The sequence below is a fragment of the Ursus americanus genome, chromosome X (genome assembly GCF_024610735.1).
Source record: "Ursus americanus isolate L20-20 chromosome X, mUrsAme1.1.p, whole genome shotgun sequence".
Classification (NCBI taxonomy): domain Eukaryota; kingdom Metazoa; phylum Chordata; class Mammalia; order Carnivora; family Ursidae; genus Ursus; species Ursus americanus.
The window spans coordinates 66,369,708-66,388,746 of record NC_142164.1 but is presented as its reverse complement, the minus strand read 5'-3'; the positions used below and the strand labels follow the sequence as shown (position 1 = coordinate 66,388,746).

The 19,039-nt window shown below is 38.6% G+C and overlaps 1 protein-coding gene across 5 annotated transcripts in view; it reads left to right on the top strand.

The window, feature by feature from the left end:
- Positions 1 to 19,039, top strand: part of EDA (ectodysplasin A) — a 421,716-nt gene that overhangs the window by 202,254 nt on the left and 200,423 nt on the right. The gene's annotated exons all lie outside the window — the stretch shown is intronic.

The following is a 19,039-nucleotide window of genomic DNA, read 5'->3' as shown; positions in this document are numbered from 1 at the left end:
CCCATACCTCAGATCAAATGTCACCACTTCAAAAAGGCCTTCCCTCACCATCCTACTTAAAATAGCACCCTCATTATCATCCCCCATTACTATCATTTCACCTTATTTCTTTCAGAGAAATAATTATACTCTGTGATTTTCTTGTTTACTTTTTTCTGTCTTTCATTGCTCAAATATAAGCCCCATGAAGGCATGAACCTTATCTATCTTATTCATAAGTAAATCCCTAGTTTCCAGTACAATGCCTTACATAAAGTAGGACCTTGGTAAATATGTGTTATATAAATATATGAAGACTCTCTCACACAGGTTGGGTTTTGTGTTATGTTAAAGCCATTTGGGATTGGAAGATCCTTGCTCACAGACATTTTGCATTTTTCCACCACCCAAATTTAAGTATTTGGATGTTCAAAGTTGATAATTTTTTGATTTTTACTAATGTCAAAGAGTGGTCCATTTTCTAACACTGCTTTTAATTATGATAGGTTTTCTAAAATATAAAGACAACTAGAGGATTCATGGGGAAAATGATATTGCATTTAAAATTTGGGTTCTATTTAAGAATAAATGATGGCCATGTGAGATGGTTGTTTGAAAAGATATATGTGAGTGCTTGCTTACTTGGGCTTCATCCAGTGATTTGTTATAAGTGTAACTTAATTACTTAACTGATGGAATCAGAAACACCTGAGACATTATCATAGCACCTGCTTCTGAAACCATTATGAAGTGATCTTTATGACATTTTCTCCCATGGCCGAGGGAAGCTAACCACCTCTTTACGTTGGCCTCTACTTCAGTGATCACTAGTCATGTTTCTTTTGTGTTTTTTTCCCCTCCTCCTAACTTTAATGATTTTAAAAGATAATTTCATCAGTAAAATGTGGGCACTAGTAACATCAAACTACATTTCTCTAAATGCAAATTTTTTATACTCTTAGTTTGCAATGACCCTTGTTACAGGTTGCTATTACTTTATTTTCTATATTTGATAGTATTGACTAATGTATTTTGAGCAGGCTTTTTCATCAGATTTTTACTGACAATAATGGGCAAGTATTTTCATTACTCTTAGTCTTCCTACTCCTTTACCTCTATATTCTTTTTTTCCCTCTATTTTCATTTTGCTTCTTCCCAATACATCTTTTCTATGTATCTTAATATTTTTCTTGGGTTGCCTGGCTGGATTAGAGGAGTGTGCAACTTGTGAACTTGGGATCATGTGTTCAAGCCCCATGTTGGGCATAGAGATTACTTAAATAAATAAACTTAAAAAAATATTTTTCTTGGGTGATATAGCATTAATTGCCATTGACAAAATACTTTCTATCAATAAATGCCTTCTTGAATTTACTGCAAATTTTAACTGAATCATTCAAAGCCAGATTGTTATCTTGTTTCCTCCCAAAGACAAAAAGCTGTTTGTGTCCACACTTTTAATCTGAGCCTTGGATTCTTGATCCTTCGAAAGCCACAAAGCAGTGTTCAGCAAAATTTGTGGGTTTTTTTCTAAATGCCAGAATACTGGCTGCTGATGAGGTAATGATTTATTAGGCAACTTAGCCACATGTTGTATATGTTATCATTATGTCTGTTAAAGTTCCAAGTATGAGAAATCCTGGAAGCTGAAAAAAAATCAGCATAAACCTCAAAATATTAAACTTTCATAAACATTATTTGCATAGATACTATGTAAATTGCCTTTGAAAATCAAAAACAGCATCTGGCTGGCTCAGTTGAAAGAGCATGTGACTCTTAATCTTGGGGTGGTAAGTTCAAGTCCCACATTGGGTGTAGAGTTTAGTATAACAAAAGAAATGAAGTAGTTATCTATGCTACAGCATAGATGTACTTTGAAAATCAAAAACGAAGGAAGGAAGGATGTTATTTGTATAACATCATAAGTGACATTTAATCACTCAAAAAATAAAACAATATGATAACTGATAGTGTATCTTTTGAGTAATCCCATGGAAATTTTTCTTGAAATAATGAGTAGGAGAGTTTTTAATATGAATTAAGCTTTCAGAAATCAGGTGGCTAACTAGATATTTGGTGAAATAGAATGTTTCCCAAATGCCAGCCTCTGGTGGAATATTCTGAGGCCTTGAATGTATGTTTGAAGAACAGCTTTTATCACACTTGGTTTTTCAGAACCCTAGTGTAACATAAGATATGAATATGAATAAATAGAGAATTTTATAGCCGAAGAAGTTTAGGGAACACTACATACTGTATTTTCCCCTTGGATCCTTAGAATACACATTAACATATTAAAAGCAATAAAAAATACCTGTTATTGCCTTTATTTTATCCATTGCTTCCAAACTTACTTGAAGAGAAATCCTTTTTATAATGGGTCAACTATAAATATATTATGAGATGCTAGTTTTCCTCAGAGAACAGTTTGGAAAATTCTGTTTTAAAATACCCTCCAAAATTTACTAGCTGGATAAGCCATTCTCTTAATGCTCTAACCGGAAACTTGCCATATCTTTTCTTTAGCAAGTTTGAGAATGTTTCTGAAGTACCTCATAAGCAAACTGGAAGAATGAAGTCTAGATAGCAGTCTAAAGATGAGTATATAGTTGAATCTAAGGCTATAGTCAGAGTTCTGTCCCAGTCCAGTTCTCTGTTCCTTATTTCTATAGTCTATGATGTTGCCACACAACCCTGTCCCACTGCCACAAAACCTGGCTTTTATTTTGGATTCTTTTGTTTTAATTGTTCCATGAAACTTTTCATTGCATTAAAGACAAACTGAATTACCTGACAATGCTTAAGAGACTCATAAGCCAAAATTAAATGAAGGCTCATAGAAACTATAAAAAATTGAGTTGTAATTATTTTTCTATATAGTTAACCCTTGAACAACATGACATTGAACTGTGCGGGTCCACTTATACATGGATTTTTTATACTACTGTAAATATATTTTCCTATAATTTTAATAGCATTTTCTTTAGCTTACATTATTGTGGGAATACAGTATGTGAGTATATAATACATATAACAAAGAAAACGTGTTAATTAACTATTTATGTGATCAGTAAGTCTTCCAGTAACATTAGGCTATCAGTAGTTAACGGGTCTTTTTTGTTTTTTCGAATTTTTTCTTTTCTGCTTCCATCTTTCTATTTCGTTTTCTATTTCTTTTTTTTTTATAACTTTTATTTTGTTATATTAGTCACCATACAGTACATCCCCAGTTTCTTTTTAAAGATTTTATTTATTCATTCAACAGAGAGAGAGAGACATCCAGCGAGAGAGGGAACACAAGCAGGGGGAATGGGATAGGAAGAAGCAGGCTCCCAGTGGAGGAGCCTAACAAGGGACTCGATCCCAGAACGCCATGATCACGCCCTGAGACAAAGGCACATGCTTAACGACTGAGCCACCCAGGCGCCTCATATCCCCAGTTTTTGATGCAATGTTCCATGATTCATTATTTGCACATAACACCCAGTGCACCATGCAATATGTGCCCTCCTTAATACCCATCACCGGCCTATCCCAGTACCCCACCCCCCTCCCCTCTGAAGCCCTCGGTTTGTTTCCCAGAGTCCATAGTCTCTCATGCTTCATTCCCCCTTCTGTTTACCCCCCTTCATTCTTCCCTTCCTTCTCCTACAGATCTTCCTGCTATTTCTTATGTTCTACAAATGAGTGAAACCATATGATAATTGTCTTTCTCTGCTTGACTTATTTCACTTAGCATAATCTCCTCCGGTCATGACCATGTTGCTGCAAATGTTGGGTAATCGTTCTTTCTGATGGCTGAGTACTATTCCATTGTATATATGGACCACATCTTCTTAATCCATTCATTAGTTGAAGGGCATCTCACCTTCTTCCACAATTTACCTATTGTGGACAATGCTGCTATGAACATTGGGGTGCATATGGCCCTTCTCTTCTCTACGTCTGTATCTTTGGGGTAAATACGCAGTAGTGCAATTGCTGGGTCATAGGGTAGCTCTAATTTTAACTTTTTGAGGGAACCTCCACACTGTTTTCCAAAGTGGCTGTACCAACTTGCATTCCCATCAACAGTGTAAGAGGGATCCCCTTTATCCACATCCTATCCAACATTTGTTGTTTCCTGCCTTGTCAATTCTTGCCATTCTAGCTGGTGTAAGGTGCTATCTCAAGGTGGTTTTGATTTGAATTTCCCTGATGGCTAATGATTTTGAACATTTTTTCATGTGCCTGTCTGTTAGCTATTTGTATGTCTTCATTGGAAGAGTTCGTATCTGTTCATATCTTCTGCCCATTTTTTGATTTGTTTATTTGTTTCTTGTGCATTGAGTTTGAGAAGTTCTTTATAGATCTTGGATACCAGTCTTCTATCTGTTGTGTCATTTGCAAATATCTTCTCCCATTCCGTGGGCTACCTCTTAGTTTTTTTTGTCTGTTTCCTTGGCTGTGCACAAGCTTTTTATATTGATGAACTCCCACAAGTTCATTTTTTCTTTTGCTTCTCTTAACTTTGGAGATGCATCATGAAAAAAGTTGCTGTGGCCAATGTCAAAGAGGTTGCAGCCTATGTTCTCCTCTATGATTTTGATGGATTCCTATCTCACATCAAGGTCTTTCATCCATTTGGAGTTTATCTTTGTGTATGGTGTGAGAGAGTGGTCAAGTTTCATTCTTTTGCATGTAGCTGTCCAATTTTCCCAGCACCATTTATTGAAGAGACTGTCTTTTTTCCACTGGATGTTTTTTCCTGTTTTGTCAAAAATTAGTTGCCCAAAGAGCCAAAGGTCCATTTCTGGGTTCTCTATTCTGTTCCATTGGTCTAATGTCTGTTTTTGTGCCAGTACCATACTGTCTTTGTGATCACAGCTTTGTAGTATAGCTTGAAATCCGGCATTGTGATGCCTCCAGCTTTGTTTTTCCTTTTCAACAATTCCTTGGTGATTTGGAGCCTTTTCTGGTTCCACAAAACTTTAAGGGCTATTTGTTCCAGTTCGTTGAAAAATGTCATTGGTATTTTGATCAGGATGGCATTGAAAGTGTAGATTGCTCTGGGTAGCATACACATTTTAACTATATTTATTCTTCTGATCCATGAGCATGGAATGTTTTTCCATCTTTTTGTGTCTTCTTCACTGTCTTTCAAGAGTGATTTGTAGTTTCTAGAATATAGATCCTTTACCTCTCTGGTTAAGTTAATTCCAAGGTAATGTATGGTTTTTGGTGCTATTGTAAATGGAATGGATTCCCTAATTTCACTTTCTTCAGTCTCATTGTTCATGTATACAAATGCAACTGATTTCTGAGCATTGATTTTGTATCCCGCCACATAACTGAATTGCTCTATAAGTTCTAGTAGTTTGGGGGTACAGTCTTTTGGGTTCTTTATATAGAGTATCATGTCATCTGTGAAGAGAGACAGTTTGACTTCTTTGCCAGTTTGGATACCTTTTAACACTTTTTCTTGTCTGACTGCTGTTGCAAGGACTTCTAGTACTATGTTGAATAATAGTGGCGAGAGTGGGCATCTTGTCATGTTCCTGATGTTACGGGAAAAGCTTTCAGCTTTTCCTCATTGAGAATGATATTCACTGTAGGCTTTTCATAGATGGTTTGTATGAAATTGAGGAATGTACCCTCTATCCCTACACTCTGAAGGGTTTTAATCAGGAAAGGATGCTGTATTTTGTCAAATGTTTTTTCTGCATCAGTTGAGAGGACCATATGTTTCTTGACTCTTCTTGTTGATGTGATCTATCACACTGATTGATTTGTGAATGTGGAACCACCCCTGCATCCCAGGGATGAATCCCACTTGGCCTTGATGGATAATCCTTTTAATGTACTGTTGGATCCTATTAGCTAGGATTTTGTTGAGAATTTTGGTGTCCATATTCATCAGGGAAATTGGTCTGTAATTCTCCTTTTCGATGGAGTCTTTGCCTGGTTTGGGGATCAAGGTAATACTGGCCTCATGGAATGAGTTTGGTAGTTTTCCCTCTGTTTCTATTTTTTAAACAGCTTCAGGAAAATAGGTATTATCTCTTCTTTGAATGTTTGGTAGAATTCCCTGGGTAATCCATCAGGCCCTGGACTCTTGTTTTTGATCACTGCTTCAAACTCTTCATAATTAATCAGTCTGTTTAAATTATCAACTTCTTCCTGTTTCAGTCTTGGTAGTTTATAGGTTTCCAGGAAGGCATCAGTTCGTCCAGGTTGTTTAATTTATTGGCATAAAGCTGTTGATAAAAGTTTCTAATGATCCTTCCTATTTCATTGGTGTTGGTTGTGATCTCTCCCCTTTCATTCATAATTTTATTAATTTGGGTCCTTTCTCTGTTCTTTTGAATAAATCTGGCCAGTGGCTTATCGATCTTATTTATTCTTTCAAAGAACCATCTTCTAGTTCTGTTGATCTGCTCTACTGTGCTCCTGGTTTCTAATTCATTGATCTCTGCTCTAATCTTGACCAACTGCCTTCTCATGCGTGGGTTAGGCCTGTTCTTCTGTTCCAGCTCCAGCTTCTTGAGGTGAGAATATAAAAACTGCATTTTATATTTTTCCATTCTTTTGAGTGAGGTTTGGATGGCTATGTATTTTCCCCTTAGGACTGCCTTTGCAGTGTCCCATAGGTTTTGGACCGATGTGTTTTCATTGTCATTGGTCTCCAAAAATTGTTTACACTGATTTTTAATTTCCTGGTTTACCCAATCATTCTTGAGCAGGATGGTTCTTAGTTTCCAAGTGTTTGAGTTTCTTCCAAATTTTTCCTTGTGATTGAGTTCTAGTTTCAAAGCATTGTGGTCTGAGAATATGCAGGGAATAATCTCAGTCTTTTGGTTTCAGTTGAGACCTGTTTTGTGACCCAGTATATGGTCTATTCAGGAAAAAGTTCCATGTGCATTCGAAAAGAATGAGTATTCTGTTGTTCTGGGGTGTAGTGTTCTATATATATCTATGAGGTTCATCTGGTCCAGTATATCATTCAAAGCTCTTGTTTTGTTGTTAATTTTTTGCTTAGGTGATCTGTCTATTGCTGATAGTGGAGTGTTGAGGTCCCCTACTATTAACATATTATTATCTATATGTCTCTTTATTCTGGTTAAGAGTTGGCTTGTGTATCTAGCTGCTCCCCTGGTGGGGGCATAGATATTTATAATTGTCGTATTCAATTGTTTGATACATCCTTTAAGAATAATATACTGTCCTTCTGTATCTCTAACTACAGTCTTTAGTTTAAAATCTAATCTGTCTGATATGAGAATTGCTACCCCAGCTGTCTTTTGAGGTCCATTGGCATGAAAAATGGTTTTCCATCCCTTCACTTTCAGTCTGGATGTATCTTTAGGTTCAAAATGAGTCTCTTGTAGACAGCAAATGGATGGGTCATTTCTTTTTATCCAATCTGCAACCCTGTGGCGTTTTATGGGAGCATTTAGGCCATTCACATTGAGAGTGATTATTGAGAGATATGATTTTAATGATGTCCTGTTGCCTGTGAAGTCTTTGTTTCTGTAGATTGTAAGTTTCTGTTCTGTATCACTCTTGGGGCCTTTTTACTTTTATAGAACCCCCCTTAATATCTCCTGTAGGGCTGGTTTGGTGTTTACAAATTCTGTCAGTTTCTGCTGATCCTGGAAGGTCCTTATCTCTCCATCAATTCTGAATGACAGCCTTGCTGGATAAAGGATCCTTGGCTGCATGTTCTTCTCAGATAGAGTTTTGACAATACGCTGCCAACCCTTCCTATTTTGCCAGGTCTGTGTAGACATGTCTGACATTATTCTGATATTTTTCCCTCTGTACATAAGGATTTTCTTCCCCTTGGCCACTTACAATACTGTATCCTTGGATCTAATATTTGTGAATTGCACTATGATGTGAGGTGGTGTAGGTCTGTTCTCATTGACCTTGGGAGGGGTCCTCTCTGCCTTTTGGACACGAATGCTTGTTTCCTTTGCCAGATTAGGGAAGTTCTCAGCTACAATCTGTTCAAAGATCTCTTCCAGACTTCTCTCTTTCTCTACCCCCTCAGAAGAGTCACAGAAAACCGCCAGGGAAAGCCACCGGAGAACAAAAGCCAGGAAATACCAGCTCACATTGTGCCCATCCCCATCCCCCCTTGCAGGGGACAGGGCGACTCAACCCATTGGGTTGCCAATGATTCTGACATTGGAACATTTCATTGAGTCATTAACTCCGTAATTTACATTCTGAGATTGGATTTTTTTGAGCCAAGTTTCTGTTTTAACTTTCTCTTCTAACATCCCATCCTCCAATTCACTAATTCCTTCTTCTGCCTCATTTACCCTGGCTCTCAGAGCGTCTAGTTTAGACTGCATTTGTTTCATAGCATTTTTAATTTCTGCCAGATTCACTCTCATTTCCGCCCTTAGAGATTTTATATTCTCATTAATATTTTCATTAATATTTTTTTCAATCCTACACATCATCTTGACCATTGTTAATCTGAACTCCATTTCTGACAATTTGGTTATATCCATATCCATCAGTTCTGTGGCAGAGGCCACAGGCTCATTATCTTTTCTTTCCTGAGGGGGATTTCTCCTCCTCATTCTGATGAGGAGAGGTTGCGGGGATAACTAGAGCCCCAATTATTGACCAGGACCCAGGCAGTGTGCACTTGTTTTATGGGACCTTAGGGATGTGGGCTTCTTGATTTTTCAGCCTGCCTTCTGGAGTGAGGGCCTGCTGTGCTGATACTCAGGTAACCCTCTTTGTGTAGAGTCGCCCTGTCCCCTGCAAGGGGGGATGGGGATGGGCACAATGTGAGCTGGTATTTCCTGGCTTTTGTTCTCCGGTGGCTTTCCCTGGCGGTTTTCTGTGACTCTTCTGAGGGTCAGAGCAGCAGTGGCTGTATCCTAGCCTCTGTCTCAGAACAGAGAGATCGCAGTCCGCTCTTCACTGAGCTCTCTTGGCCACTTTAACTGTTTCTGTCAGTGCTGCTAAAAACCCTGCAGCGTCCCGGGTTGTGCACCCCACAGCCACTCTCCCAGCCCTCACTTCCAGGGTCAGCAGGTCTCTGTCCTTTGTGCTTCTAACACCGCCAGCTGCCCTCGTTCCCGCGCATGCTCCCGAGCTCCCTGTTTCAGTGTGGTTCACGCGTGCTCCAGAGCGCAGGTTTTCAGTCTGGTTGTGCACGCGCTCCCGAGCTCCCTTTATCAGTCCAGTTCCAGTGAGTGCTCTGGAGCTCCAGTTTTCAGCTTGGATGCTCACACACTCCCGAGCTCCCGATTTTAGTCCGGTTCCTGTGAGAGCTCCAGAGCTCCAGTTTTCAGTCTGGTCACACGCGCGTTCCCAGGCTCATGGTCTCAGTCCACTTTCTTGGGGGTGCCTGTCCACAAGTCCAGCCCACTCCACAGTGCAAGTGGCTACTGCTTCCCGGTGCCTGAGCGCATTGGTTCCCTCCCCTTCCATTTATCTTCCGATATCTGTGCGTGGATTCACGGCTCCCTACTTCGTACCTCAATATTCAGCGCTGGAGATATTCGTTTGTAGAGATCCAGATGTATCTTCCTGTGTCTCAGGCTGATTCCGTGGGTTTTTGGGATGGTCTGGTAGATATCCAGCTCGACTCGGGACCAGCTGAGAAAGGGGTCCCCTACTCCTCCTCCATCTTTTCTCCTCCTTGCAGAAAGTGGTCGTTTTTCTGTTCATAGAGTTTCTGCTACTCTTTTCTTCTTTCTCCAGTTGCATTCATAGGTATTCAGAATGGTTTGGTAGCTCTCTAGCTGAATTCCTGGGACCAGACGAACTTTAGGTCTCCTCAGTAGTTAATGTTTTGGAGAGTCAAAGTTACATGCACATTTTCTACAGGGGTGGGGTGGTTGGCACCTAACCCCTGTATAGTTCAAGGGTCAACCATAATTGTAAAACAGCTTTTCCTTCTTCTTTTTTAAAAATTTTACTTATTTATTTGAGAGAGAGAGTGAGCAAAAGAGGGAGAGAGCACACCAGCAGGGGCAGAGGGAGAGGGAGAAGCAGACTCCTTTGCCAAGCAGGGAGTATGATGCATGGCACAATTCCGGGACCCTGGGATCATGACCTAAGCCAAAGGCAGATGTTTAACTGACTGAGCCACCCAGGTACCCCTAACACAACTTTTTCTAAGGATTGTGTTTCTCTTTCTATTCTTCAAGGCACATATGAATAAATCCTATTTCTGTTCATTCTATAACATGCTACAGAAAGTTGTTTATGTACGAGTAGCTCAATTGAAAACCAATGCCTATACTTTAAAGTGCCTGCCACTGTGACTTATGAATGATCATGGAAATACCCACTCACCAGGAAATGCGTATCTTTGAAAGTAAATTGGTCATCCAAGGGAGTTGGTGGTGTCTACAGAATCAATTGTCTCCTTTACCATACCTTGTTGAAATCTGCTGTTGTAGGACCTAGTGCTGAATTCCATATGTTGTTCCTCAAATTAAACTTTCAGGGGGACCTGGTAACTCAGGAACTGATTCCAGTATCATCTTACCATTCCATCTTTAAGCTGGCATTTCCATTTCAGAGCTTGACAATGGTGACACATTTCAGACATTATCCAGATGTTAGATTTCTTTGGGCCTTTTCTTTAAAATTACTGTTTGCTTTCTCTATCATAGTGTTTTAATACGGTAAGGGGAATCTCTTACTTTTGATAGCCACATATCTCCTCATGTTGAACTTCAGTTTACTTTATGGTAAATAATAGGCTCTCCCTTTCAGTAAGCATTATAGCCTCTTAATGGAATTCTGTTTCATCTACTGTGGTAGAGGATGCTGCCTTACACTGGATGATCAAACATTCCTTACATTAGGCAGCAGTTGCCCTTGAAAGGGTGTGCTGTACTACCTTTCTAATCAACTACCAAATGACCTTCTCATCATATATCTCTTCCTTTGCCCTCAAAACTGCCTATCTCTCATGTTTGGCCTTTAGATGATTATTAGTTTTAGACTGACTTTCAGATTCTCAAAATTCTGATTTGCTGTCAGTTTTTGCCTATTTGTCTATTTTCAAAATGGCATTTTCTTAGTCAAAGTTCTTAATTAATGTCACAATAACAAAATTTAATATTGTAAATATTTAGAAACTTCCTCCCACTCATATTATATTAGATACAGAAACTGTAAATTTGTGAATCCAATTAACATTTTAAGTGAGATACATTCTAGCCTATATTTTAAATCAGACAATACCAATTTTGTTGAATTGTTGAATTTCTATCCAGCTATTTTCAGTAGTATGGTAACAAATAGGCTGAAAGTTACTTTTTTGTTTAGAGAGATTAGGTCCAAAAGGCTTCAAAGACATTCACCAAACCACTGCAGACATGATAATTTCTTTTGCTTATATTCATCATCTATCCCTCCCTTCTCAGCGAAATAGATTTATCTATCCCCTTCATCTTTTTAACCTACACCCACAGTTGAACCTTTCCAAAAACTGTAACTTGGGCTTGGAACTTCCTACCTGAAATACCCTAGCTTCCTCCCTTCATTCATTCAGGAAGTTCTTGAAATCCCCACATGCTCATTTGATCACATGGCATTAGCTAACTGAGAGAAAGTTGGTGTACCTTTTGCATGCTTCAGTCTAAAACTGCTGGGCTACTGGGCCTTAATTTGTCATATTACAATATGCACTCATTCCTTTGCCTAGTCAAAAGAATAATATGTTATTTTCTTTTGAACAGATTCTGTTCAATACTCAGTTATCTATGTGCCCTTCATGACCATCTATTTAAATTCTTCCCTTACTTTTTAGAGTATCTCACAAATGTTTGCCACTGACAAAACTATATGTGATGGATGGTAAGGGTGGGGAGAGGAAGCCAACTCCGGCATTAAGAACACATGATCAGCCTGATGGTGAATTAGCCAAAGAATGGCATTATCAGCTAGGGTTGGGGAGCAACATGTGATCAAACTGACTGTAAGACCAAAACTGTTTCAGAATTAGAATGGACTGACTATACCAATGTTTCTCAAACTCTGCCGTAGTATATTAACAAGTGTTATTTAAAAAAAGAGAAAGAAAGGAGATGTGGTGACATTTAACCTGCTGCATTTACTTAGAGCTCCCTTGCCTAAAACTCTTCATTAGCTACTCTCTGCAGTTAGAGTAATTTCCAACCTCTCTAGCATCAACTATAAGTTCCTCCCTCCTTCTAGAGTCTCATCTGGTCCTATGCTTCTCTGAATTCAACTATACTCCAGCCTCAAACTTTCTTTTCCTCAAACTCCCCAAGTTTGTTCCTAATTCAGGCTTTGCACATGCTCTTCCTTCTGCCCAGAAAACTTTTTGTCAAGTTAATGCATGGCTAGCAAAAGGAATCACTCCTTTCATGTCTGGGCTCACATGCTACCTCCTCAGAGATGTCTCCAAACCTATTCTTCTCTGTTTATTTCTTTTATAGAAATTATCATGTTTAATTAATTTTCTTGTTTATTGTCTGTCAGTCTTCCCTTACTAGAATGAAAGCAGGGTCCTTGTTTATTTTGTTTACCTTAGTGTCTCTAAAACATAGAATAATGCCTGGCTTATGGTAGGAGCCCAATAAATATTTGTTGAATGAATGAATGAATGAATGAATGAATGAATGAAATGCCAGAAAGAATGTAGTAAATAACCTAAATGTCCAAAAATTAGAAAATAATTAAATTGTTTTATTAGATTCAAAATAATAATTTTCTGTTATTATAAATAGCAGGAATATTATACTTAAATATTTTTGTTAGGATGAGTGAAAAATGAAGAATACAATATAGTCTGTATGCTACAGTGATATATGTATAGATGCACAGAGGAAGTTTGTGTGGGGATGGTGGGTTCAACTATTTTTTCCTGAATTTTAAAGTGTTTTTATTGCTTTCATAGGAAAAACAATCAATGTATCTAGGAATCTAGTTAGCAAAAGAAATGTCACTGGATTAGCCTTGTCGTTATGTAGAATAGTGCTAGAAAACAATAACAGGAACTTCAAAATCCTTGTGAGTGCCAAGATCTGTGCTCCAAATTTTGTCTTGAAGGATATGTAGAACTTGGAGAGGTTTAAGAGAGTCAGGATTCAGAATTAATGGAGAAACAGTAATGAAATTCATTTTCTTCTCCAGGCAGAACAATTCTACTTCATAGTTCCTCTTGAAAGCTGAATAAGAAGCAAGGGATCTAAATTATAGTAAATTATAAAATTATAGAAATAAACTTTGGAGATTAGTATCTTAAAAGCAGTGAATTTGTGGAAAAGGGGGCTTGTGACATCTACAAAGGAGAGCTGTTAGTAACAAGGAATCCATATGAGTGTTTTTTAGTCTGAACTGCGTTGAGTATAGTCCCACTGAAAGTAAATGGAAAGGTAGGTTTTCCATGAGATTCTTTCAGTCTTGTCATTCTGCTTCTCTCACTTTGAGAAGACAAATATATTTACTATCTACTATATAGAATGAATTCATTTCTTTGGACAACTTTTTCACTAAGCATCTATCTTGTTAAGGGCTTGAGACTGTAAGGTAAGGAATACAAAAGTATGTATAATGAGGAAAGTGCCTGAAAGGTACTTATGAATTGTGAACTATATTTGATAAAAATAAATAAACAATGGAATATAATTTGCTCTAAAAATTAAGATATAACCTCCTCAAACCATTACAGCAATCCTTTGACAGTCCAGATTTGCTAATTTTACTCTTTCACAGAACTGTGAATTTTTGCAGGTTGTCTTTATTCTCTTCTATTTGACCACTTCGCCTTTGAAAGATATTGACTATCTCATTTTATCATATAAAATATTTCTCAGTGCAGTACAGCGGACAGAACACTAGATTTGGAGTTAAGAGATCACTGTTTTCCATACTGACTTTGTGCTACATTAGCTAAATCAGTTCCCTTACTTGTAAAATGGGGATATTAAGATTTGCCCTGCTTACCTCATATAAATACTTTGTAAACCTTAAAGTATCACATATATGGAATGGGATTATAAAACCTTCACTGAAATGAAACACTATAAATGAGATGACACCCTTAAAAAGAGGAGGGGGAAAATAAAATATAATGAGAAAGAAATATAGTTCATAATAAATTTCAACCTAGCCTTTCATAGTTCTTAGGCACCAAAAACAGATTTCTGGTCCAATTTTGACCCAATTGAGGTGGAAAATGTTAAGAGATGATGAGAAAATGTCATATGTTCTCATTTCCTTGAAAGATAGACTCTGAAAAATCTTAGTTTTTGGTATCACTATTTTCTAACTTATGGGGAAAAAAAACAAATGGACTTTTAAAAAATATTCCAGTGTAGTTAACAACCACTGTTATATTAGTTTCAGGTGTACAATATGTTGATTCAACACTAACATATATTACTCAGTGCTCATCAAGATAAGTGTACTCTTAATGCCCTACACCTATTTTGATAGGGATTACATTAAATGTGTAATTGCTTTGGATACTATATACATTTAAAAAATATTTGTTCTGGGGCACCTGGGTGGCTCAGTCGTTAAGCGTCTGCCTTTGGCTCAGGGCATGATCCCAGGGTTATGGGATCGAGCCCCACATCAGGCTCCTCTGCTAGGAGCCTGCTTCTTCCTCTCCCACTCGCCCTGCTTGTGTTCCCTCTCTTGCTGGCTGTCTCTCTCTGTTAAATAAATAAATAAAAATCTTAAAAAGAATTGTTCTTACAATTAACAAGTATGGAATATCTTTCCATTTCTTTGTATTATCTTCAATTTCTCTAAATAGAATTTTATAATTTTCAGAATACAGGTCTTTCACCTATTTGGTTAGGTTTATTCGTAGGTATCTTATGGTTTGGAGGCAACTGTAAATGGGATCGTTTTCTTAATTTCTCTTTTTGCTGCTTCATTATTGGTGTATAGAAATGCAATAGATTTCTACACATTGATTTTGTATCCCGCCACTTCACTGAATTCATTTAACAGTTCTAGTAGTTTTTTGGATGAGACTTCCAAGTTTTCTATATACAGTGTCGTGTCATCTGCAAACAGTGGAAGTTGCACTTCTTTACCAATTTGGAAGCTGTTTATTTCTCTTTGTTGTCTGATTAATGCAGCTAGGAGTTCCAGGGCTATGTTGAAGAAAAGTGGTGAGAGTGGACATCCTTGTCTTGTTCCTGACCTTAGGGGGAAAGCTCTCAGTTTTTTTGAGTATGAAATTAGCTGTGGGTTTTTCATGTATGGCCTTCATTATGTTGAGCTATGCTACTTCTAAACCTACTTTGTTGAGAGCTTTTATCATGAATGGATGTTGTACTTGGTCAAATGCTTTTCCCGCATCTATTGAAATGATCACATGGTGCTTATCCTTTCTCTTATTGATGTGATGTACCACATTGATTGATTTGCAAATACTGAACCACCCTTGCATCCCAGGAATAAATCCCACTGGATCATGGTGAATGGTTTTTTTAAATGTATTCTTGGACTTAGTTTGCTAATATTTTATTGAGGTTTTTTGCAGCTATGTCCATCAGAGATATTAGCCTGTAGTTCTCTCCCTCTCTGTGCTGGGTCTGCATCTGGTTTTGGTATCAGGGTGATGCTGGCCTCATAGGATGAATTTGGAAGTTTTCCTTCCTCTTCTAGTTTTTGGAATAGTTTGAGAAGAATAGCTACTAACTCTTCTTTAAATGATTGGTAGAATTCACCCGTGAAGCTGTATGTTCCTGGACTTCTGTTTGTTGGGAATTTATTGAGTACTGATTCAGTTTTCTTTTTTTTTTTTTAAAGATTTTATTTATTTATTTGACAGAGACAGCCAGAGAGAGAGGGAACACAAGCAGGGGGAGTGGGAGAGGAAGAAGCAGGCTCATAGCGGAGGAGCCCGATGTGGGACTCGATCCCGGAACGCCGGGATCACGCCCTGAGCCGAAGGCAGACGCTTAACTACTGCGCTACCCAGGCGCCCCCTGATTCAGTTTTCTTGCTGGTAATCAGTCTGTTCAAATTTTCTATTTCTTCCTGCTTCAGTTTTGGTAGGTTACTGTGTTCTTCATCTCTGGATCTTTTTTAAAAAAATCTCTTTGTTAAAGGTCTCACCTTTTTCTCAAGTCCAGTGAGTATCTTTATGATCATTATTTATTTATTTTTTTTAAAGATTTTATTTATTTATTTGACAGAGGGAGAGAGACAGCCAGTGAGAGAGGGAGCACAAGCAGGCAGTGTGGGAGAGGAAGAAGCAGGCTTCCCAGCGGAGCAGGGAGCCCGATGCGGGGCTTGATCCCAGAACTCTGGGATCACGCCCTGAGCTGAAGGCAGACGCTTAATGACTGAGCCACCCAGGCACCCCTATGATCATTATTTAAAATTCTCTATCAGGCATATTATTTCTGTCTGTTTTGCTTAGGTCTCTTGCTATGGTTTTGTCCTGGTCTTTCATTTGGGACATATTCCTCTGTCTCCTCGTTTTGTCTAACTCTCTGTGTCTGTTTCTCTGTGTTAGGGAAGTCAGCTATGTCTCCTGCTCTTGCAGGTAATGGCCTCATGAAGAAGAGGTCCTGTAGTGCACTGCAGTCAGTGTCTCCTGTTCCCCAGAACCTGGCGTTTCAGGGGGTGTCTCCTGTGTGTGTTGCACATGCCCTGCTGTTGTGTCCTGGCTGTCTTTTCCTTCAGTCCAGTCATCCACAGAGGCTCTTTTTGCCCCTCGTGGGCAGTGTTTGGTCCCTGGCCAGCGCAGGGCATGCAGTTTTAACAAGGTGCATGCCAGTCTACTTGCAAACAAGACCTGTGGCTGCTGTCATGGGGACCAGAGCTGTGTGGGTGGGGTGTGTAATTTTAACAAGGTGCCCCTCGGGCTTCCACAGGGCCTGCTGTTGCCACCATCACCACCACCACCACAACCAACGGGACCAAGGCCCCACAGAGCACTCTGGTCAGGAGATGCAGTGTTGGCAAGCTTTGCGCTGGTCTTCTGGGGGAGGGGACCCACAGCACTGGGATTGAGGCAAGTATGACTGGAAAGGGTGGGTCCGCTGAAGCATGGAGTGGGGGGGGCTTGGTGTAAGCCAGTTAGGTAGCGCATGGTAGGGTGGCGCTGGTTCCCACAGGTGGCCATGTGTTTATGCTGAAGGATAGGGGAAGGAAATGGCCCCCACCAGTCCTTTGTTCCTAGGGGTGTCTTCCTGCGATCCTGCCCCTCTGGGACACCTCTCTGAGATGAGGAAATAACTCTCCCTCCTGTGTGCCGCAGGCATTTTTCAAATTGCTTTTCCATGCTGTATCTCTGGGGGCTGTTTATTGTGGTGTGTCCTTAAGGTAGGGGGCGGGGGGGGCACACTCCATTTCCTAATGCCCTCTTCCAGGCTTTCCCAGAGCAGAGCTTGCTGAGTTTTAAAATGCTAGGCTTTGTATAAGTGACGAATCACTGAATTCTACTCCTGAAACCAATATTGCACTGTATGTTAGCTAACTAGAATTTAAATAAAAATTTGAAAAGAAAAAAGTTTAAAAAATTAAATCCTAGGCTTTAAGTCCCTCTGGTTGTAACAGCTTATGTAATTCGGCCCCTCCTGCTTTTAAAGCCAAATGTTACGCAGATTTGTCTGTCCAGTGTGATAGACTGTTTCTCACCCTTTCTCCATGCCCCCAGCTCCCTCCCCCACCTCGAACAACGTGGTCCATTTTGCTGCCCACTGCATCTCCCCTCTTCCTACCCTCTTCGATGTGGCTTCTTCATCATTAGTTGGAATTTGCTTTGCCAGTCTTTGGGTCATTTTCTGGGTTATTCACGCTGATTTGAGTGTTATCTAGTTGTATTTGTGGGATGAGGTGAGCCTAGGGTCCTCTTACTCTGCCATCTTCCCAGCCTCCCCAAATATTTTATTGAGGGTGTTTGCTTTTATGTCTATTAGATATATTGGCCTGTAATTTCCTTTTCTTTTATTGTCTTTGCCTGTCTCTGGTGTCAGGCTAATGCTGTCCTAATACATCGAATTTGAAAATGTTGCTGTTTCCGTTTTTTTTGGAAGAGTTTATGAATGATTGGAGTAAACTCTTCTTTAAATGCTTAGAATAACTCACCACTGAAGCAATCTGGTCCTGGGCTTTTTTTTTTTTTTAATTTGGGAGGTTGTGACTGCTGACTCAATTTCCTTACTCGTTTTGGTTTGTTCTAATTATTCTATTTCTTCATAATTTAGTTTTTGTTGGTTGTATGTTTCTCAGGCTTTATCCGTTTTTCTTGTAAGTTATCCAATTTGTTTGTATAAAACCATTCATAGTAGTCTCTTATGATCCTTTGTTTTCTTTGGCATCATTTGTAATGTCTTCTTTCAATTCTGATTTTATTTTTTTCTTTCTCTTTTTTTTTCTTATATAGACTAGGAATGGGTTTGTTAGTTTACCTCTTCCATAAACCACCACATCGTTTTGTTGATGTTTTTCTACTTTGTAATAGTTTATTTCTACTCTAATCCTTATTATTTTCTTCTTTCTGCTAACTTTGGAATTTGTCTGTTGTTTATGTAATTGCTTGAGGTGTAACATCATCCTGTTTAAGATCTTCTTTCTTAATGTACGAAGTTATCATGATAAACTTCTATCTCACTACTGCATTTGCTGTATCCCATCAATTTTCATACATTGTGTTTTCATTTTTGTTTGTCTCAAGAAATTTTATTAGAAAAATATAGGACAAGCCCACATCTAACATTATACTCAGTGGTGAAAAAACTAAAGCCTCCCCTTTAAGCCAAGAACAAGGCAAGGATACACACTCTCACCACTTCTATTTCACACAGTACTTGAAGTCCTAGACAAAGTGATTAGTCAAGAAACAGAAATAAGAGATATGCAAATGGGAAAGGAAGAAGTAACGTTATCTCTGTTTTCATATGAAATGATCTTATATATAGAAAATCCTAAAGGTTCCATAAAAAGTCTGTTAGATACAATAAATTAATTCAATAAAGTACAAAATACAAAATGAACATACAAATATCATCTGCATTTCTATAGACTTATCATGAGCTATTTGAAAAGGAAATTATAAAAACAGTTCCATTTACAGTATCATCAACAGTAGAAAATTCAT